This window comes from Cavia porcellus, unplaced genomic scaffold (assembly GCF_034190915.1).
Source record: "Cavia porcellus strain 051 isolate PalLab524CR breed Dunkin Hartley unplaced genomic scaffold, mCavPor4.1 scaffold_5, whole genome shotgun sequence".
Taxonomy (NCBI): Eukaryota; Metazoa; Chordata; class Mammalia; order Rodentia; family Caviidae; genus Cavia; species Cavia porcellus.
The window spans coordinates 26,899,542-26,921,443 of record NW_026947488.1 but is presented as its reverse complement, the minus strand read 5'-3'; the positions used below and the strand labels follow the sequence as shown (position 1 = coordinate 26,921,443).

General features: G+C 44.4%; 1 non-coding gene across 1 annotated transcript; it reads right to left on the bottom strand.

Annotated features, from left to right (window-relative positions):
- Window positions 1-19,757: 19,757 nt before the first annotated feature.
- LOC111756220 (small nucleolar RNA U13) lies at window positions 19,758-19,859 on the bottom strand. Its single transcript, XR_002790694.1, has one exon. It is a non-coding gene; the product is annotated as a small nucleolar RNA U13 (small nucleolar RNA).
- Between the last annotated feature and the right edge of the window lie 2,043 nt (window positions 19,860-21,902).

The window sequence follows — 21,902 nt, the reverse complement described above, 5'->3', positions numbered from 1 at the left end:
TTGTTTTGTGCCTTTGAGTAAACAAAATTATACTGTATATATTATGGCACTTACTTTTCTCAACATTTTTTGAGGGTCATTGTATGATGCTGTACCTGCAGCTCAATTTATTTTCATCTATATGTAGTATACTGAATAAATGTACAACAATTCATCAATTCTATTATTGATGAACACTAGGTTGTTCCAGATTTTTGCTGCTATGGACAACCACCCTGACATTCTTTGTTTTATTTTTCTCCTGTAGTGGGGATTGAACCTAGGTCATTCATATGAATTATATATCAGCTCGTTTTTTACTTTCTATTTTCTGAGACAGAATCTCACAAAATTGTCCAAGCTGGGTTTATACTCCTCCTGCCAACATGGCCAGCTCCAAAGTGGTTGCCTTACTGGGGATTTAGCTCAGCGGCATAAGTACCTGCCTTGCAAGCAGGCGGTCGTGAGTTCGATCCCCGGTACCAATAAAAATGAAAAAGACAAAAAAAAAAAAAAGAGAGAAAGGTAACAAAGTGGTTGCCTTTGGCTGGGCATGGTGGCATACACCTGTAATCCCAGCACTTGAGAGGCTGAGATAGAAGGCTCACTGTGCTACATAGTGAGTTCAAGGCCAGCCTGAACTACAAAGCAAGGATCTGTCTCAAAAACAAAACAAAACAAAAAAACAAGGTGCCTCAATCTATACTGCTACTGTCAGGTGTGGTGACACACTCCTGTAATCCCAGCACTCAGGATGCTAATAAGGCAGGAGGATCATCATTGCAAGTTCAAGACCAGCCTGAACTACAAGTGAGAACCTGTCTCAAAAAGACAAAGAAAAAAAAAATCTATACTGCTACCAACAGTGGATAAAAATTCTTATATTGGGCCAGAGATGTAGCTCAGGAGAACAGTGCATACGTACCTGGCAAATGTGAGGTCCTGATTTCAATTCCTAGTACAAAAAAAAATTTTTATACCATTTCTAGCTCTTCCTATTTTTTTTTCAGGGTCTTCACGCTGAACTGCATCCCTAACCTCTTTAAATTTATTTCTTCATTAATTGACATTTTAATTACATTGTTAAATTGCCCAGGATGGACTTGAACTTGCAATCCTCCTGCCTCAGCCTTTCAGAGTGTCCTTCTGTCCATCTGCCAATGACACATGATCTTAAATACTGTAGCTGTGTGATAAGTCTTGAAATCAGATACACTAATTCTTCCTACTTTATTATCTTTCTTCAGAATGGTTCACATCTACAAAAGAATTTTTGCAGGGACTTTGGTAAGTATTGCATTAAATATATGGCAGACAAATGTAATGATGCACACCTATAATCCTAGCACTTGAAACGCTGAGGCAGGAGAATTGCCATGAGTTTGAAACCAGCTTGAGCTGCATAGTGACTTCAAGCCCAGGCTGAACTATATATCAAGACCCTGCCTTAAAAAAAGTATATCAGGGAGCAGGGATATAGTTCAGCAGTAAAGCACCTGTTGGCAAGCACAAGGTCCTGAGTTTGATTCCCAGTAACAAAAAAAGGCAATTTTAGAGGAATTAACAGTTTTGCTATATTGATTCCTCCAATCTACAAATATGTTTCTCCATTAATTTAGCTCTTCCTTGATTACCATCATTAGCATTCTGCAGTTTTCAGCATACAAATTAGTCAGTTTTCCTGGTTCTAGGACACAGTGCCTAATTCCTAAAATTTGGACGAGAGGTTTAATTTGGCTCACAGGTTTGGCACACAGGAGATTCAGTTCATGGTTGGTTGTAAGACAAATATCATGGCAGAAGCACGTGCTGGAGTAAAGCTGCTCAGTTCATGGTGGCTGGGAAGCAGAGCAGGTAAACAGTGCCACAAATATAACGGACAAGGGACCACAGGACACCCAAGGCCACACCTCCCCAGACACACCCACGCATGTGCTGTTGCTGATTTATTAGGTATTTCTTAATTCAGTGAAGACAACATGTCGGGATTAATGGTCACAAAACCCTTACATGCTTTGTTGGATTTATACCTAAGTCCGTCTTTCTCCCCCTTCCTCATTTCTCTGCCTTCCTTTTTTTCTAGTCTTCCTTCTTCTTGTGATTATAAGTGATGTTTTTTATTTTTATTTCTCATTGATGTCCATGTGTTTATTGCTAGTATATTGAAGTACAGTTGGTTTCTGTGTCTCTTGTAGGCTGCTAACTGATTGCTCTTGCTGAACTCACCTTTCTAATAATTTGGGTTGTCTGACTGATTGATTTTTTATAGCTATTTTGGATTTCCTATGTAGCCAGTTATGTTGCTCCAAACAGAGATTTTTTTTTCCATTCTGATCTGTGTGCCTTTTATTTTCTTTCCTTATCCTATTGTGTTGAATAAAGTTATTTTTCACTATGTTGAATAAGAATGATGAGAGCAAGTAGGGTGCCATGACTTGCCCCTGTTGTCCCAGCTATTAAGGAGGCTGAGGCAAGAGGATTGCTTGACCCCAACAGTTTGAGACCAGTCTGAGCAACAGAGCAAGACCCTGTGTCAAAAAAAAAAAAGTACCAGAACTATGAAAGCAGACATTCTTGTCTTTCTTCTGATATTAGAAGAAAAATATGCAGTCTTTCACCACTTAATATGTTAGGTACAGTTTTTATAGAAAACTTTACCAATTTGAGAGAGTACCTTTCTATTCCTATTTTTTTCCTCTTTTTTTTTTCATTTTTTTACACAGAATCTCACTGTGCAGTTCAGGGTAACCCTGAAGTCACGATGTAGTGCAAACTGGCCCTGATCCCCTTAGTATTCCTCCTGCCTCAGCCTCCTAAGTGCTGGGATTACAAGCCTGTACCACCATACATGGCAATTCCTGTTTTTCTGAGTATTGTTTTTAAATCATGAACAAATACTGAATTGCTGTATACTTTGTTAAAGTTTATTAGTACATGTTTGCATTGCCTTCATCATGGGGAGTTGGTACATGTACATAACATATCTTAACCTCTTCCAGTAACTCTCCCTTTGCCTCTGGCTGTAGTTCCCCTTCCCATTTTCAGAGCATTGGTCTCCCTATTTCATAACATCTATCTTTAAATTATTTATGTTTGGGGCTCCTCATATGAAAGAAATCGTACAATATTTGTGCTTGTGTGTCTGTTTTATTTTGCTTAACATTATCATATCAAGGCATATCAACTTTCCTACAAGTGACTTGAAGCCAGGGCGACATCCCCAGTACATTCATTCATTCATTCATTTTCGAGACAGCACTTACTAAATTGCCCAGGCTGGGCTTGAACGTGAAATCCTCCTTCCTTAGCCTCCTAAAGTGCTAGAATTATAGGAGGGTATTGCTACACCTGGCTGCAATTCCTTCTGTTATTGCTTAATTCTATTTCTAGTACCTGCTTAAGGATTTTTACTTCTATATTCATGAGGGATATTAGTCTAAAGTTTTCTTTCTTTGTACTGATTCTGTCAAGTTTTAGTATCTTTGGTTGGTGACCACAGTGTTTACAAGGGAGTGGATTCAATACAGGATACATAATATATAGGATTTCTTTCTGATACTCACCCAAATAATCAAATGCAAAATAGTGTTAGAGATCTGTCCACACAATAGAGATCCATGTGAGGGCCAGATCCACAGCAATGTCCTACATGAGTCCAACTGAAGACCTAGAGCCCATGGCATGCCCACCTCAAGTCCAGCTGGAGCCCTAGAGTCTATGACAATGTCTCATGCAAGCCTGTATCAAGGATCTGTACTGGGAAGGCCAAAAGATCAATAGTGTAAACTAGAAAGGCTGTGTCAGCAGGCTGAAGGATCTGTGCCAACAGGCTGAGGAATTCGCACTGGAATCAAGAAGCAATGCTCACAATAAAGACCAGAGTTCCCCTGAAGAGAACTATAGCCATCCTCAGTGACTGCAGGGACCCCAGCTGAGTTCGTATCAGGAAAACCTGTGTGACAAGCTTCTCCAGAAGAATCAACAGCACACCATCTTCACCTCTTTTATGCTTTTGGCAACAGTCCTTAGGTGGGCCATACACACCTAGAACCACAGTGATTCAGTTTAGCTGGGTGTTCCGAATTGACCATTAGTTGATCCACCACACTGGGCATGGTGGCACACACTTATAATCCCAGCTGTTTGGGAAACTGAAGTAAAAGGGCTACAAGTTCAAGGCCAGCCTGAGCAATTTAGTGAGACTCTATCTCAAAAGAGCAGGGGAGAAGATGTAATTTATCTATCATACCCAAAGCCCTAACTTCAAACACCCAGTACTAAAAAGAAGAAAATGACAAATCTTTAATAAAAATTCTCCAGTGAAACTATCTAGGCTTAAACATTTCTTTCTTGAGAATTTTAAATTACAAAGTCACTTTCCCTAATAATTATAGGGCTACTCAAATTATTTTTTTCACACTGAGTGAGTTGTGGTAGTTCATGTGTTTTAAGGTGTGGTCCATTTTGTTCAAGTTGTTATTGCTGGTATTGGGGTGCTCCAGCACTGAGCTACAGCTGCAGCCCAGTTTATTTACTTATTTACTTATTTATTTTTGTTTTTTGAGAGGAGGTCTTGTTATTTAATTCAGGTTGACCTTGAACTCACTATGTAGCTCAGGCTGGCCTCTGGAGTACTGGGGCTACAGGGATGTGCCACCACATCCAGTCCTTTGTTTTTTTTTTTTTTATTTGATACATCATATTGCTGCATTCCTTAGGCAGGCTTCAAATTTGCAGTCCTCCCAACTCAGTCTGCCAAGTAGCTGGGAGGATCACAGGAATATACCACCATTACCAGCTGAAGTTGTTAAATTTATGTGTACAGAATAGTGTGTGGTGTTCACTTATTATTTGGATGTCTTTGTTAATCTTCCTAGAAGAGGGGCTGGGGATTTAGCTCAGTAGTATAAGCATCTGCCTGGCAAGCTCTGGATCCTTGGTACAAAAACAAAATCTTCGATCCCCGGTACCGATAAAAAGGAAAAAGACAAAAAAAAAAAAATTCTTCCTAGAGACTAGCCAATTTTATTCATTTTTTGCAAAGAACTGGCTTCTCCCCCCCCCCCCTTGAGAGATGGTCTATTTCAGGCTGGCTTTGAATTTACTATGTTGGCCTCAAACTTGAAGTGATCTTCTTGTCTCAGCCTCCCAAGTGCTGGAATTTTAGGCATGTGTCACTATGCCTGGTTTAACACAAATTTTATTATGTGTAGTCGCATTTTCATTCAGTTCAATGTATTTTTTCCACTTTCCTTAAGACTTTATTTTCAATCTATGGACTGCTTAGATATGATTATTTAATCCCATGTTTTAGAGATGTTTCACATTATCTTTCTGTAAATGATTTCAGTTTGATCGCATTGTGGTATGATTTTAATCTTTTCAATTTGTTGAAATTTGTTTAATGACCCACAATACAGTTGCTCTTGGTGCATGTTTTTGAGCACATGGACCTGCTGTGGTCAGGTTAGAGTCAACCAGTTGTCAATTAGATACTGTTGATTAATGGTGTTGAGTGCTTCTGTAGCCTTGCTAATTTTCTTTCTTTCTTTTTTTTTTTTTTTTTTTTTTTTTTTGAGACAGGGTCTCTTCTATGAAGTTTAGGCTGGCCATGAGCCAGGACCAGGGATTGAACTCATGACCGCACACTTGCAAGGCAGGCGCTTATGCCACTGAGCTAAATCCCCAGCCCCCAACTCTCTTGTTTTATGGGTAGACATTTGGGATTGCTGTAACTTCTTGGAGGATTAACTCTTAGATCATTATATTGGAAATGAAAGGAGAGAAACATGAGCGAGAGGGGATGTCACCTGAGTGTCAGGATCCCTATAAGGTTCGGGAGGTGGGAATAATCAATTGTTTTTCTTTATAGGAATGATGCTTGAACTTAGGTTTCATGCTTGCTAAGCAGGCTCTGCACCACTGAATTTCATCCCCAGCCTTATTTTATTTTATTATTTTATTTTGGTTTTTATTTAATTAAGACAGTTTCTCACTAAGTTGCCCAGGCTGGCCTAGAATTTCCTATCTGCCTGCTCAGCCTCCCAAGTACCTGGAATTACAAATGTGTATCACTGTTCCAGGCTTAATTTTCTTTCTTTCTTTCTTTTTTTTTTTAACTTTTTATCGGTACTGGGGATCGAACTCATGACCGCCTGCTTGCAAGGCAGGTGCTTATGCCGCTGAGCTAAATCCCCAGCCCCCACTTAATTTTCTTTTTAAGTTGACTGTCAAGTGGATAAAAATTTTGAAGTATGTGTTGATGAGGCTATGGGGAAACAGGCCTGTTATACATTGCATTTAGAAAGCTTTCATAAACAACTCTCTGATGATAGTTAACAATATTATTACAAGTTCACATACCCTTTGGCCAAGTAGTCCCACTTCTGGGAATTTATCCCAAAGATGTACACAAATATGAGTGAAAAGATGTTAAAAAACCAAAGATTGAAAACACATAAAATTGCCCTTTAGTAGAAAACTTTTAAGTAATGGTCCAGATCGCACCATGGAATACTGAGACAGCCATTTCTTTTTCTTTTTCTTTTTTTATCGGTACCAGGGATCAAACTCACAACTGCAGGCTTACAAGGCAGGCGCTTATGGCGCTTATGTCGCTCAGTTAAATCCCTAGCCCCGAGACAGCCATTTCAAAATAAAACAAAATAAAAAACAAAGATGTTAGTACGGATTTTCAAGATGTAACATTACATGAAGAAGAAAAAAAACCCAGCACTGTATAAAGCAGCGTGCCTGTTGTGTTATTATTTGTATAAAAGAAAAAAGAATAAACAGGTATTTGCCTGTTTATTCAAAATCCATGTATCAGGATGGATACGAGAAGATCTGCCAACAGTGGGCGGAGAGCAGGGGAGGGCCATAACTGCCGGGGCACAAGGCCAGGCTTCAGCAGCAGGCACAGGCAGATGGGCCTCTTCCAGCCTTCGCACCTGCCCTAGCTCCGGCCCCGCCCCTACCCCTGCCCCTGTCCCTGTCTGCATTTTGCACAAACACTCAGATGCGGCCAAGAGGCGGAGACGGCCAGAGCCTGTCCATTGGCCGCAGAGCCCTCCTGGCCTCGAGGCTGCCCAGTCAGATTGCTGCCCAGTTCTGGTTGCCGCAGGAGCTGAGGACACCGCTCCTGGGGGTGGAGTGGGGACGTGCAGTTCTGGGGGAATCACTTTTCCCTTACTGAAGCCGCCCTTCAGAGTCTCTCCCCCACCTCCACCCTAGTCATCCTGGAGATTTGCCCTGAGGGTCCACTGGGCAAAAGTAGATATCAACAAGAATCCCCCTTCCCTACTGGTGGTCCAGTAGGGGCACACCTTCCCCTTGGAGGGGCCCTGGGGACCCATTCTGCACTAAGCTGTTCTCTCTAGCCGCGAGTCCTCTTGGAGGTTGTCTTTCCACCTGTAAAATGGGTGCATGTATAAGGGTGAGCCTCTGAATACAGTACTCATATGTATTCAGATGAATGAGGTGTAATTTCATCATGAGCGTGACCATGTGACCTACTGCTTGCAGGAGGGTAAGGACCTGGCCGCCTGCGGTATCCCCAGTGTCCAGCACGGTATCTGGCACAGAGAAGGTTACCAATATTTTGGGGAATAAATGAATATTCCCAGATGTCTTCTTGGAGCTCTTAGCTTCTGCCCACAGTCACCTTGGAAAATGGGGCTGGGTGGCCCCTGGGTCATCTGTCACTTGAGCCTGCTGGGTTTCAATTCTTTTATTGTAGCATTTGCTAAGATCTTAGTTCAGAGACCCTAGAAACCAAATAGTCGGGTGCCTGCCACTCTCCACATGCATAACCCTGAGAACAACAGGGGTCCTGGCCCAGTCTGACAAAGCACGAGCGATGGTGGGGTGGGAGTGGGGCAGGTGCCCAGAGCCAGCTGGGAGGAAAGGGGCGCGGCAGAGGAAAAGAGAGGAGATGGCTTCTAGCAAGGGGACTAACAGACCCCTCCCCAGCCACTGCCCCTCTCTCTGTCTCCCTTTGCCACGGGCTTCTGAGACCAGCCTTTGTCAGGCTGGAGTCGCCTTTACCCCACTCTGCCAGGCGAGGGCACTCTGTCCCCGGTTTTGGCTTCAATCGGTGGCGGCCAAACTCCACCCTCCTGTGGGGCGGGATTTGAACAACTGATTTGTACGCCTCTCAGCTGCTGTAGCAGACAGGACCTGCAGTTAATGGCTCTGTCTCAAAAACAAAGGCTCAGGAAGTTTAATGAACCTCGCTATAGAGTTGTCTTTGATTTATTTTGGAGGGTCTTAGTCAGGCAAGCCTCTGTGAACGTTGGTAGTGACAACTGAGTGTAATACTAGTTTACATTTATTGAGTTATCTTGCTTTGGTTTCCACAATTCTAAACTCTTTAATCTCCAGGTAGATTCTGCAGTGATACCCACCTTAAAGACGCAAAGCTACGGCTTGTAGTGGTGCATTTGATTACAGATAGGAAGTACCAATGCTGTCTAACCAGCAGGCCCTGCTGATTTCATCCTGCTCGATACCCCTATTCCACACACACACCTTCATTTGAGAGGGCCAGATGCAGGGGTGCAAAAGGGAGCAAGACAAAGCCCCTGCCCAAGGTACCCATTTAGTGAGTGCATGTCTGTACCCACAAGTGCTCTCACACAAACACTCACAATGTACTCACACACTCACCATCATGCACAAATGCAATGTTTATACACATACATGTATACTCACACACTACAAAAACATTCAATCCCAGAACTGAAGCAAAACTGCTGTGAGTTGAAAGCCAGGCTGGGCTACATAGTGTGTGCAAGGCCAGCCTGAATTACACAGTAACCCTTATCTCAAAAATCCAAAACAAAATTTTTAAAAATTAAAAAAAAATCACTTATTCATAGACATTCACATGCTCTCACACATCCATACAATTTCAAACACTCACCCTTATGCACACTGTCAGGTTAGACAAAGATGAGTCCTTTAGCCTTTACCATTGGGCCTGTACTTCAACTGTGACGATCCTGGGGCCCAAGGTTCAACCAATGAGCTGTGAGTTATTTGTCACACCCTTCTATCCTCTGTCCTTCCAATCATCATGCAATGTCTGATCAGAGAAGGTCACTGGAGAACACAGATTGTTATAGACAATAAATTAGGTAAAAATAGTATAAGCAGTCAGACAAGGATGAGCCCTTGAAGGAGCCAGTACAGAGACTAGATACCTGGCAGCAGTCTGGGAGATAGATACCACCCACAGAAAGTCAGGCCTCAAGACAAAAGATCAAACAAATGCATCCATATCCTGAGGACTGATATTCTAAACAGTTCCCCATCGCCCTGAGGAAGTCAGGAGTCACCATCCCAATCCCCTACAGGAAGAGTCACTGCTTTCTAAGAATGCTCCCTTTCTACCTACATGATTTGCTTCCCCGTTTGCCCCTGATTTAATCAATTTTGCCTGAACAGTTAATCTTATTGGTTAACCATGGTTCTGTCCTGCCTTATGCCTATCTGCCTTGCAAGTTCCCAGTTTTCCCTACCTTGAGCCCATCTCACCCCATGATTTTATTCTATAAAAGTCCCTAGAAAAGACAGAGTCCCTGGCAACCTGTTTGGAACCCTTCTGTCTCTCTCAGACAGAAGCATTCTTTCTCTCGATAAATATATTCTGTCCTTAACCTTTGTTGTTCCTAACATCCATTCTTTAATATTGGAGAACATAAGCTTGTACTGGACATATAGTAGGTCAGGAGTTTTATTCCCCTACTATCAATAACAGTGAAAGCATGGAGGGGGGAATAACACCTCATATCAAAACCATTTCAAATCCTAAACTATTTTATTTAACCCCCTGCACAGTGCTAAAGGATAAACATCGTCTACCTGTTTGAATGTCCACCTTGTATTCTTTGATACTGTGATTTGAGGAACTATTTTCAAGATGATAATATGTAATATACTAACAGGTGATTTCTTACTGTTATGTTTTTTTTGTTTGTTTGTTTTGTTTTTTTTGTTTTGTTTTGTTTTTTTGTAGTTCTGTATTACGTGTACCCTTACACCGCTTTGGTTTGTTTTGTGTTTTTCTCTTTTTCCTCTTAAATAATAAAAAAAAAAAAAAAACATCATTACTAGCTGCATTTTGCGTGGGTTGGCTGCAGTTAAGATGTGAACCCGGCTCTGCCTGGCTCTGGGTGTTTGCTGGGTGTTTGCTGGTCCCTTTCCTCTCCCTCTACCTAGAACCGTGTGCCAGCAGGGGCACTGATGTACTGTCACCCTACAGACACCCTCCAAAATTCACCTAAGCACCCTTGGGCTTCTTTTATTCAGTATCACCAGGCAATGGCTGTTGTTTTAAGCCACTAGCTTTGTAGTACTTTGTTCCAGCAACTCTAGGAATCTGATATGCATTTTTAGAAAAAGGGGGAAAAAAAATAGAAGAGGTAGGCAACTTGATGGTGACCAGAGTGGCTTGGTTTCCTTTGTCCCTCTGCGGGAGAACACTGCCCTGAGAGGTGCCTGCAGAGTCTCCCCAGGAATGAAGCATCCTGGCGAGCTAGAGTTTGCTATGCAGCTCTTCCTACTCCAGGTAGACTTGAGGAAGTGCCCCAAGGGAGGGGCTCTCAGAACAGTGGAGAGGGTCTCTAGGAGAGCAAATCAGCCCGACCCAAGTGTAGGGGTACACACCTGATACCCCTTCCACATGCACTGCTGGGTGGAGAGGTCACCCAGTAGGTGAAGCAGTGACAGACAGGGACCCATAGAACAGAGGAGGGCTTGGAGTGTGTCTTATCAGACAAAAGTGATGGCAGAAGATTGGATGCAGTGTCCAACTCTACTTGTTTTCTTTCTCTCCCTCCCCACATTCTCTCCTGTTCAAAGGCATTTACTAGGTGCCAGAACTTTGTTTTCAGTGAAGGCTGCAGAAGATGATCCCCAAAAGGCCTTTTCAGGACATTGTTTGGTTGCCAACTTGGATTCTAAAATGGAAGCACTGACAGTAACCCCTTAAAATGGGAAAGTAAGCAGAGAAAACTGCTTTAAAGGCACCCAGGATGGCAACTTGTAGCATTTCCATGAGTGCTGAGAGCTGGGAATGCTACAGAAGAGGAAACTGTTCATCAGCCAGTGGTGAACAAGAACCTGAGGCTTGCAGAGCTGAAAACTATGCAAGGAGATTGCTGCCACAGTGGTCCCTTGTTGTGCCTGAGCCCAGCTCGGAGCTGTGCCCAGATAGTGGAAGAGGAGGGTCCAGGGGGAAGACAGATTGGCATCTCCTCCCATGCTTACCTGAGGCCTAGGGTGGGTGGTTCTCTCCTCTGGCTATCTATTGTTGCCTAAAACCACCCACCCCATAATCAGGAACATGAAACAATAGCAGTCATTTCTTTTATTTTCTTTTGGTTTGAGGAACTCATGGGCTTAACTGAGCAGTTTTCCTTCCACATCTCTCATTTGGTTGCAGTCTAACAGCAGCTGGGCTAAATTCATTATGAAGGCTTCCTCACTTGAGCAGTTGTCAGCTGGGACCCGCCTAGGCCATCAGCAGGAAACCTGCACCTGCCCTCTGCATGTGGCTTGGGCTTCCCCACACCTGGTAGCTGAGTGCCAAGGGTGAGTGTCTGAGAGAGAGCCAGGCGGAAGCTGTGTCGCCTCTTAGGATCCAGCCCTAGAAGTCAAAGGGCAGCACCTTGTTATAGACAAATACATAATGAAAGGCATAACGTCAGCTGATGGTGAGTGCTGTGAGAAATAAAAAAGATGAGAATGACTTGGGAGATCCTTAGAGAGGAAGTCAGGCAGGCTTTTCTGGGGGCCAGGGAACTGAGTACCCATGAATATCTGAGGGAAGACACACTCGAGGCAGAGAGAATTGCCGGGAAAAGGCCCCAAAGGAGAGAACTTGGCTGGCACAGCCCCAGAGTGGCAGGAAGGCTGCCAAATCACAGTGAGGTGAGCTAGGCCAGAGGGGTGGGAACTGCGTCACACAGCTGAAGGAGATGGAGGCTCGTGAGCTCGTGCAGGGAGGACAAAGCTCTCACTTCTCCTCTTCCTTCTCTGTGGGCCTACCAGTTAGTTTCCTAGGGCAGATGTAACAAATGATCTCAAAGTGGTGGCTTAAAACAACAGACATTCATTTTCTCACAGCTCTGAAGTTAGAAGTCCAAGATCAGAGAGCTAGCAGAGCTATGCTCCTTCCAAAGAATACAGAGCAGGTTTGTCTCGCTCAGTTTCCACTGTCTCCAGGACTTCCCCAGTTTTGGGGTGCATCCACGTGTCTCTTTAGAAGAGTACTTAGGGCTGGGTTTAGGGTTCACCCAACTAATCCAGGATGATCTCATTTCAAGATCCTTAATTTGATTAGATTTCTAAAGATCTTTTTTCCAGGTAAGATCTCAACCACAGGTGCTGGGAGTTAGGATGTGGATATATCTTTTGGGGAGCCACAGTGCAGTACCTCATTTTATTAATATCTAAGGCAGGCCCAGATGAATCTGGGTTTCAGTTCCACCTTTGGAAAAATGATTATAAGTTCTTTCATGGTACCCCATGATAGAGTTATTTCCAAAAGATGAAAAATATTAACAAAAGATGAGAAATATAAAATAAAAAGCGGCCTTTATTCTGAGAACACGGAGAGAGATGACCGGCAACCCCCACCGCTGGCGTCCGGCGATCTCTCCGGCGGACACGCGGCGTGGGGGCCTGTAAATAACCTCGGTTTGGGGTGGAACCTAAGGCGGGCATTAGGGATACACAGGTAGCCCATTGGTCCTAGGTTTGGCGCCATATGTAAATTCCCAGGGGCGGGAAGATGGCGTCACAGGTAACTTCCTAGGGGCAGGGCAAGATGGGGCTTCCTGCTTCCGGTTGTGGCTTTCCTGGCTACAGTGTCCTGTCTGGGCCAAACCTTTCATATCCCGTCTTATGGTTATTATTATGAAAAGGGGCGAAGATTTCTCTCTTTAACTACTTCCTGCTGGCAAAGGGCGCTGTACTGGAGCCTAGGGGAGTCGACGGGATGAAGGTTGATGCCCAGGTAGACGCTGGTACCAGGTGTTTTGGCCAGGACAACTTCACTGGTGAATGCACGTATGTCAGACTGGAAAAACAAAGAGACAAAATGTTATGAGGAGACATGGCACTGTCATATTTAAGGACCCAGGTGAGGTAGAGGGAAAGGTGCCTTTGATTTAGACATATCATTCTATCAGGACCATGTTGAGGTAGAAACATTTCCATGGTGAGGCAGAATTCTGAAAATTAAACGTGGGGTTAGGAGGAGTAGAGTTATGAGAGGTGATTACTCCCCCATCTGAAAGCATAAAAGTTAAGACGGTAGGTGTATAAAACTTGTCTCCGGTCCAGGAGTTGAACTGGAAAGAATAGGGGGAGCAGGGAAGGCAGTGGCTGTACCCGTATAGGGAAGGTAAGGGCTTATGCTTTCAGGGATGTCACGTTTAACCAGACAGCTGAGGGTAGAAAGAACTGCAACTGTTATCATATAGAACATTATGAAGATTATCTTACGCATGATGTGGGAGTCTTTAGGAAAGACTGCCAAGAGTCCTGCTGTAAAAATGATCATTAATAGAATGTAAGAAATTAGGAACCAAAGTGGATAACAAAACATGACTTAGCCTGTTAACTGTGGCTGCGCGGCCTTTGTGAGACGGAGACGGGTAGGCGACAGAAGATGAGATGACCACTCAGAATGATCAGATTTAGGGCTGGGAGGGCATCTCTTAGCCTGAGCGATGTGAAACTAGGATGGAAGTCCAGCAACTTTGATTTAGGCATGGGTAAAAAAAAGCATGCCTGAGCAGAGCCGCTGAGCTGCTGTTTCGCGGCGCTCCGGCAGAGCACGCCCAGTAGGTGGGGCAAGCGCTGGGATGTGGCGCGCAGGAGCGGGCTCAGACTGCCCCCGGAAACGTGTAAGATGGCAGCAGCGGCGACGACGGCGCACAGGGGAGGGAGGGGCTGGGAGGCGGCCCGACACAGCGCGCAAAGCTGGAACTGCTTGCAGGGCGCAAGGATTAGAAAGCCAATTTAGGAACACAGCTGGGTTTTGATTAGCTTCCTGGACCTGTTTTAATTCTGTGGGTCAACAGAAAAGCTACCTAATTTATGGACAGTCTGGGATAGATCAGAAAGGGAAAAAGGCACATGGATGTTAACAAGTCTCTCGGGGCCCGCTTGCTCCCGAAGCGGTAGCAGAGCCTGAGGAGATTCCAGAGCAGAGGGCTTTTGAGCAGCCATCCTTCCGGTAGGCGCATGTGAGCAATCATCTGTAGAGCGGCTACAGAGCTGCTGCCAGTCACCCTGGGAAACACGAGCAGATGGCGTCTCACTGTGCGCCTCGCAGCTAGAGGACTGCTGTCGGCAGCACAATGAAGCGTCATGTGCACTGCAACAGGGCGGCTGTTGTAGTCCACAAGAGGAGCCACAAGGAGACGCCTGTTGACAGTGAGGGCCCTGTAAACATGGCGGCGCCCTGTCACGTGACCCAAAACATGGCGGCGCCTGGGAACATGGCGGCGCCCTGTCGCCATGTGGCCCTCCGGAACATGGCGGCGCCATGCCATGTGGCAGAGGGTTGCAACATGGCGACTGTTCCCCGCGCAAGCTGGAACAATCACGCGACCTGCTGGAAGGACATAGCGACCGAGACCTAGTATGGTGGGCGGGCGGTGAGAATGCTGTAGGGGATACAGAATTCTCAGGAGAGGAAGTCGGAGACTGCGAGGAAGCGCTAACAGAGGGATCAGAGCCGCTGGGAGAGTTATGGGTCCCAGGAGAAGGCGGGGGAGAGGATGGAACATCAGGAGATAACTGCGACACAGAGGGATTAGAGCTGCTGGGAGAGTTATGGGTCCTGGAAGGCGGAGAGGGAGACAATCGTACAGTGGGAGGTATCTGCAATGGAGAGGGATTAGAGCTGCTGAGAGAATCAGGCATAGGGGGAGGAAAGTGCGGTCCAGCGGGAGGTAACGGCAGGGAACAAGTTTGGTGGTAGGCAGGCGGCGGCCGGGAAAACAATGGAGGGCAGGACGGAAAAGTTTGCGGCGCAGTAGACTTAGCTAAAAGTATCTCAGCTGGAGCACAAGACTTAATGAGAGATGGGCGTGTTCTCAGAATAAGAAAGGCTTGGACATAAGGGAGTTCTAATAACTTGTTGCCAGCTTGACAAAAATCATACAAGTTCCTGAGAATGCAGGGGTCAAATGTTCCTTGCTGAGGCCAAGGCTTGCCGATAAGCGGGTAGGTTGGCCAGACCTCCTGGCAGTAAAAAGTTAGTTGTTTAGTTTTTATGGTACCTTTAATTTTTAGAGTACGTAAATTAGAAATTAGGCATCGTAAAGGTGTCTTTTGGGAGTTAGAAAATACGTTCCCCATGACTGATTCAGGCAAGAAAAAAACCGGAGGTCCAGAAAAAAGTCGTCACTTATTTGTGGTACCACGCGGCGGCTACGGTTCCAAACCGTAAACTCCAGTCGTCACTGAGAGATTTACGAATGGAGTCTACGTGGGGTCAGTAACAGTTTTGCCCGTGAAAGCGCAAGGCTTTAAGGGAAGTGAGGCATTCTTTCAGTGTGGGCGGTCCCAAAAATCTCTGCTTTGGGCTATCCGAACCCAAAGAACGTGAGAGATTTTGTGGGCGCAGGTTTGCCCAGAAAGAACCCTGCCCTGGGCGGTCCTAAGGACGTGAAAATGCACAGACCCACGCAGACGGGGAGAACATTCCACTGGGGCTGCCCAGTGCGAAAAGTTCCCCGGGGAGTGCTCACCTGAAATCAGTCTGGCCGATGCGGAGTGCAGGCGGCTGGCGACAGGAACGTCTTGGGAGAGGAAAAAGCTCAGGATTAATCCAGGATGTTATCTGGTTATTGGCTAGAAGACTTTGGGTATGTGGCCCAAGAGTCAGTTGCCTGCCGATCGAGTCACGGCAACAAATGATAGAGTTATTTCCAAAAGATGAAAAATATTAACAAAAGATGAGAAATATAAAATAAAAAGCGGCCTTTATTCTGAGAACACGGAGAGAGATGACCGGCAACCCCCACCGCTGGCGTCCGGCGATCTCTCCGGCGGACACGCGGCGTGGGGGCCTGTAAATAACCTCGGTTTGGGGTGGAACCTAAGGTGGGCATTAGGGATACACAGGTAGCCCATTGGTCCTAGGTTTGGCGCCATATGTAAATTCCCAGGGGCGGGAAGATGGCGTCACAGGTAACTTCCTAGGGGCAGGGCAAGATGGGGCTTCCTGCTTCCGGTTGTGGCTTTCCTGGCTACAGTGTCCTGTCTGGGCCAAACCTTTCACCCCATACATAATAGGTATTCCACTTTGGATTGTTATTGGAGGAGGGTGTCAGCCTCCCCCATTCAGCCATCCATTAATTTTTTTAAAGCTCACGTTGATAAGGCCTCTAGTAGGCATCATGGGAGTCAAAACTGAAGGAAAAGACCCAGTGTTAGGCTCTCCACCTGAGGTTACTTTGGTTGGCAAAAGGCATCTGCCTCCCTAACTCTTAATCAGGGAAATACAAATTGAAAACACAGTTTAAAAATACTTTCATATCATAAGATTGGCAAAAATTAGCAAGTGTTCATTTAGAAGTCCAAAAAAAATGGGCTGAGAGATTTCCAATATATTGTACCAAAGACTCATATCCACAATTCACAAAGAATGCCTAAAAAGTCAGTGAGAAAATTGCATAAAAGAACAGAGGAAGAGAAGATGGGCTGAAGTCTTAAACAGGCTCTTCACAAGTAGCATGTCTAAGTGTCAGAATTATTTCTTGTTCCTGACAACCAAAATGATCCTGACATACATTCTTCCCATTTGTGTCAAACTGCTAGCTCTTTTGGGGCTCACAGTATTCAGTCACTGATTTGCTGTTTCTATCAGCCCTTCCTTCATTCGCAGAAGACCCTGGCTCCCTGCTCACACTCCTCCTCTGCCTCCCAAGCCCTGTCATCTCTTTGGGCAGCTTGTCATTCAATGAGCTTGGCCATCCTCCACTCTGACTTCCTGATTCCTTGCTCTCCTGATCATCCGTGACCTTCACCTGTACTTCATACCAGTCCCTCCTCTGCTAGCCACACCCTGGACCTTATCATCCTGCTGGCAGTAGTCCCAGGTTTGGCTGCAAAACCCAACTAAAAATGGGCGTGACCATAGAGGAATGCTAGTATCTCCTGTTTACAGGAACCTGGAGGCGGGCAGGCTCTGTAACTTCAGTTCCATGACAGCTCTGTAACTTCATCAAAAACCGGGTTGCTCTCCTTTCTGCTGTCCCCACACTTTGGCTCCGTCTTCACGCTGGTTCTCCCTTCTTGCTCGCAAAATGGTTACCCTTGGGCCAAATGTCACTTCTTTACAACATGGAGGCAAAGGGGACCTCTTCTTCCTTCTGTCAATTATGACACAAAAGAAAACTTTTCCAGATGTGCTCTTACCCTCCCCCTCCCACTACCTGGCAATAACATCCTCGTGACCAGCATTGCATCACCTGCCCAGGCCTGAACTCAGTGTTTGCATGTCAGCAAGATTAGATTCCACTTCACAGAACAGGAAGGAAGAAATGAAAACGGATTTAAAGAAATATGCAAAGCATTTAGATGCAGGACTGGAGGTAGGGTACCAAGAACTGATGCAGCAGCTTCAGGCTACCATCCGAAACCTGGAATTTACTTTTCTACTCTACCATTCTTGGTGTGGCTTGCATCAAGGTCATCACATAGTACAAAGTGGCTGCTTTCACCCGTCATTAAACCCTCTTTCCAGGGAGAAGAAAAGAAAGAGATGATGCCTCTTCTCTAATATCCCAGAAATCCATAACAACATCTCACATTACCTTGGTCAGACTAGTCACACGGACGCATCTAGTTGCAAAGATGCTGAGAAAGGGCTGGGGATTTACCCAGCCTGCTTTGCAAGCACACAGTCATGAGTTTGATTCCCCAGTACAAAAAAAAGAAAAGAAGAGAAAAGATGCTGAGAAAATGCTTTTGTTTTGTTTTGCTTTGCTTTTTGAGACAGGGTCTTGATATGTAGTTAATTTAATTCAAAATGAGCCTCCTGCCTCTGCCTCCTCCATGTATTACCATGCTGGGATAAAAGTAAAATCTTTTTCCTTTTTGTCAGTACCAGGGATCAAACTCACGACTGCCTGCTTGCAAGGCAGGCGTTTATGCCACTGAGCTAAATCTCCAGCCCCAAAAGTGAAGTCTTTTATTTCATGAACCTTGATGCCTGGTTTAAAAACTTACTGTTACACTGTCCTCTGGCCCAAACTTTCTTTCCTTGATCTCTGGAAGCACAAGGAAAAACCATGATTTGGAGCCAGACAGATAAGGACTTGAATCCTTCCTATTGCCAAGTTAATTTAACTGTCTGAGCATCTGTTTTTTCAGCTGTGAAGTGAGGATAGTCAAAGTATTGTCTAAGAACGTCCTGTAATCCCAGCACTCTGGGAGGCTGAGGCAGGAGGCTAAATTCAAGCCCAGTCTGCACAGTTTAGCAATTTAGCAAGATTCTGTCTCGAAATAAAAAGACTAGGACTGGCTAGGAATGTAGCTCAGTGGCACAGCGGCTGCCTGGCAAGCACAAGACCAAGTTTGATTCCTGTTATCAAAGAGGGTGAGGGGTGCTGGGAATGTAGCTCAATGCAAAGGTTCAGTCCCCACTGGGAAAAAAAAAATTACCTCCTTGGTTGCAGAAGTAAAAAAACTGACCAAAAGGAAGAAAGGAGATTTCTTTATCATGTGGGAAGCCACAAGACAGGAAGTGGTTCATGTCCGTTTCATTGATTTGATGTCATGGCTGGTGTCTCTGGAGCTTTTGGCTTTTCATAGCTGTGAACTTCGTGGAACACATTGTTCCACGGACAGCAGCATGAAGTTGGGGGGGTGGTGGTTCCAGGACTGTTATTGTGTGCTGGAATGTTTCCTGTTGAATGTTTTTTGTTTGTTTGTTTGTCTTTTTGAGACAGAGTCTCACCATGCAGTCCAGGCTGGCCTTGTACACACTTTGTAGCCCAAGCTAGTTTTGAATTTGCAACAATCCTAGTGCTTCAACCTCCCAAATGCTGGGGTTACAAAAGTGCACCAGATGCCTAGCTTTTTTTTTTTTTTTTTTTTTTGTCTTTTTCATTTTTATCAGTACCAGGGATTGAACTCATGACTGCACACTTGCAAAGCAGGTACTTATGCTGCTGAGCTAAATCCCCAGCCCCAAGATGCCTAGCTTTGTTTTTTGTTGTTTCTTTTTTTTTTTTTTTTTTTTTTTTGTCTTTTTCGTTTTTATCGGTACTAGGGATAGAAGGACTGCCTGCTTGCAAGGCAGGCGCTTATGCCGCTGAGCTAAATCCCCAGCCCCATTTGTTTCTATTTTTGAGACAGGGTTTCTTTATGCAGTTCAGGCTGGCCTTGAATTTACTTTGTAGCTCAGGCTGGCCTCCACCAACTCACAGCAATCCTCCTGCCTCAGCCTCCTGAATGCTGGGATTATAGATGTATGTCACCATGCCCAGCAACGTTTCATAAGTAAAGCAAAACTATTTATTTGGCATCATTTCTTGAGCATTTTTGTTTAATAAGCACTTTCTAAGTGCTAGGCACAAAAATGACATTCCCTCACACCTTCATGATTCTATATGATGTTGGGATTAGATTATTACCTTTTTTTCTTTCTCTCTTTTTTCCTGGTTCTAGGAGTCAAATCAGGATCAGGCCTTGCATGTGCTCTACTTAGCTACACACCCAGTCTTAGGATCCTTTTTTTTTTTTTTTCACGTCAGATGGGTAATGTGCCAATGTCGTAACAAGGTTCAAAGGAGGCACATGTCATGCATGGTGCATGAACACACAATCATCACGCTTATGAACCTGAGGATCAGGATCCTTTTTTAATAAAAGAAGAAAACAAGACTCCAAGAAGGACAAACAGCTCATCCTAAAACGTGTTGCAAAGGCAGGGCACAAACCCAGCTGCTTCCAAGTCCTGTGTTCCTTAGGGAGATCCCCACATTGCCAGTTGGTAGGAGAGTAGATTAGAAAGTTCTTTGTGAGAAAGGATAAATAGTATCACTCTGAAAAATGTAATGGCTAGAATACAAAAGAAGTACTGGCCTTGGACTCAGAAGTACACTATTGAAACCCACCCCCAAACAACACATCCAGATGGATATCCAGGGGCATGTACCAAGTATCCACCTTAGCACCGCTTGTAGTGAGGAAACTGGAAACTACCTATCCACCAACAGGGAAATTAATTAAATAAACTCTGCTATTAGGAAGGCGCTGAAAAGGGCAATGGTCTAAATGTGGACTCAAAGTTCAAATGCTGCCTTACTCAATACAGTCACACATCACTTAATGAGACACATCCTGAGAAATGTGTCATTGAGCAATTTGTTATTGTGCAAACTTCACAAGGTATTTATGCAAACCTAAGTGGCATAGGTCAATCACTTGACGTGGCCTCTTGATGCAACCAAGGGACAGATGAAACACTGGCTGTGGCACCACATACCTGTGATCCCAGCACCTGGAACACTGAGGCAGGAAGATCACTGTGAGTTTGAGGCCAACCTGGGCTCCTTAATGAGTTCGAGGAAAGCCTGGACCCTGTTTAGCAAGAACTGTTAAAAAAAAAAAGGACCACACATAGTGGCACACACTTGTAATCCCAGCACTCAGGAGGCCACGGCAGGAGGATCAACACAAATTCAAGGCCATTTATCACCAGAAAATTCCTAAAAAAAAAAAAAAAAAAAAATTCAAGGCCAGCCTGTACTACAAGTTCAAAGCCAGTCCAAGTGCATAGCAGTTTCGAAAAGATCAAAAGAGAGAGACAGACAGACAGACAGAGGGAGAGAGAGAAGTATGAGATGTATGAAGCTGCTGCCAATGTAACTTTTTTTTTTTGTCTTTTTTCATTTTTATCGATACCAGGAATCGAACTCACAACTGCCTGCTTGAAAGGCAGGCACTTATGCTGCTGAGCTGAACTTCCAGCCCCAATATAACTATTTTTAATAAACTTTTGTGGGGAGGGTACTGGGGTTTGAACCCAGGGCTTTCACACTGAGCTGTATCCTTAGCTGATTTGTTTGTTTGTTTGAGGTGATCTCACTAAGTTGCTAAATTTCCCAAACTGGACTCCAACTTGTGATAGTCATGCCTAAGCCTTCCAGGATGTTGAGATTACAGGTGTCCACCACCATATCTGGCTCAATAGGCCTTTTTTCTTTTTAACAAGTAGAGTATCCCTACTTGTTAAAAAGTATCATTCTAAAATAAAGATAACAATCTTTATGCAAACCAGTAGCATAGTGGTTTATTATCAAGTATTATGTACTCTACATAATAGTATGGGTGGTTCTTTATGACTCACAGTTCAGTACCTTTGTTTATCTCAGGATCACAACACAAGAATAATGTATTTGCTACAATAGTGCAAGAATTACCACATCACAAGGTGACAGGTATTCCTCAGTTCCCTTATAATCTCTTAGCACCATTCTTATTTTCATCATTAACCAATGTCATTTTCACCACTGACCAGAATATTACTACAGTATTTGATGCATGACTGTACTTAATCTCTCCAGGCTTCACTGTCTTCCTTTTTAATAAAATGGACAAAACGCTTTGGAGGTTGGGCCAGAGAATCATTATGAATTCAAGGTTAGCCTGGGCTACATAGTGAGTTCAGGGCCATCCTAGACTACATAGCAAGACTCTACCTCAGAAAAAAAAAATTTTAATGGAGAAAACGCTAATGACCTCAATGTTGCAATGAGGTATGCATGTGAAACATTAAAGATGGGGCCTGGAACTTTGCAGACAAATGGATGCATCTGGAGTACTGGGAGGCATTAAAAAGTACCTTTTTTTTTTTAGTTATTCTTTATGTACTTACATAGAAAAGAAAT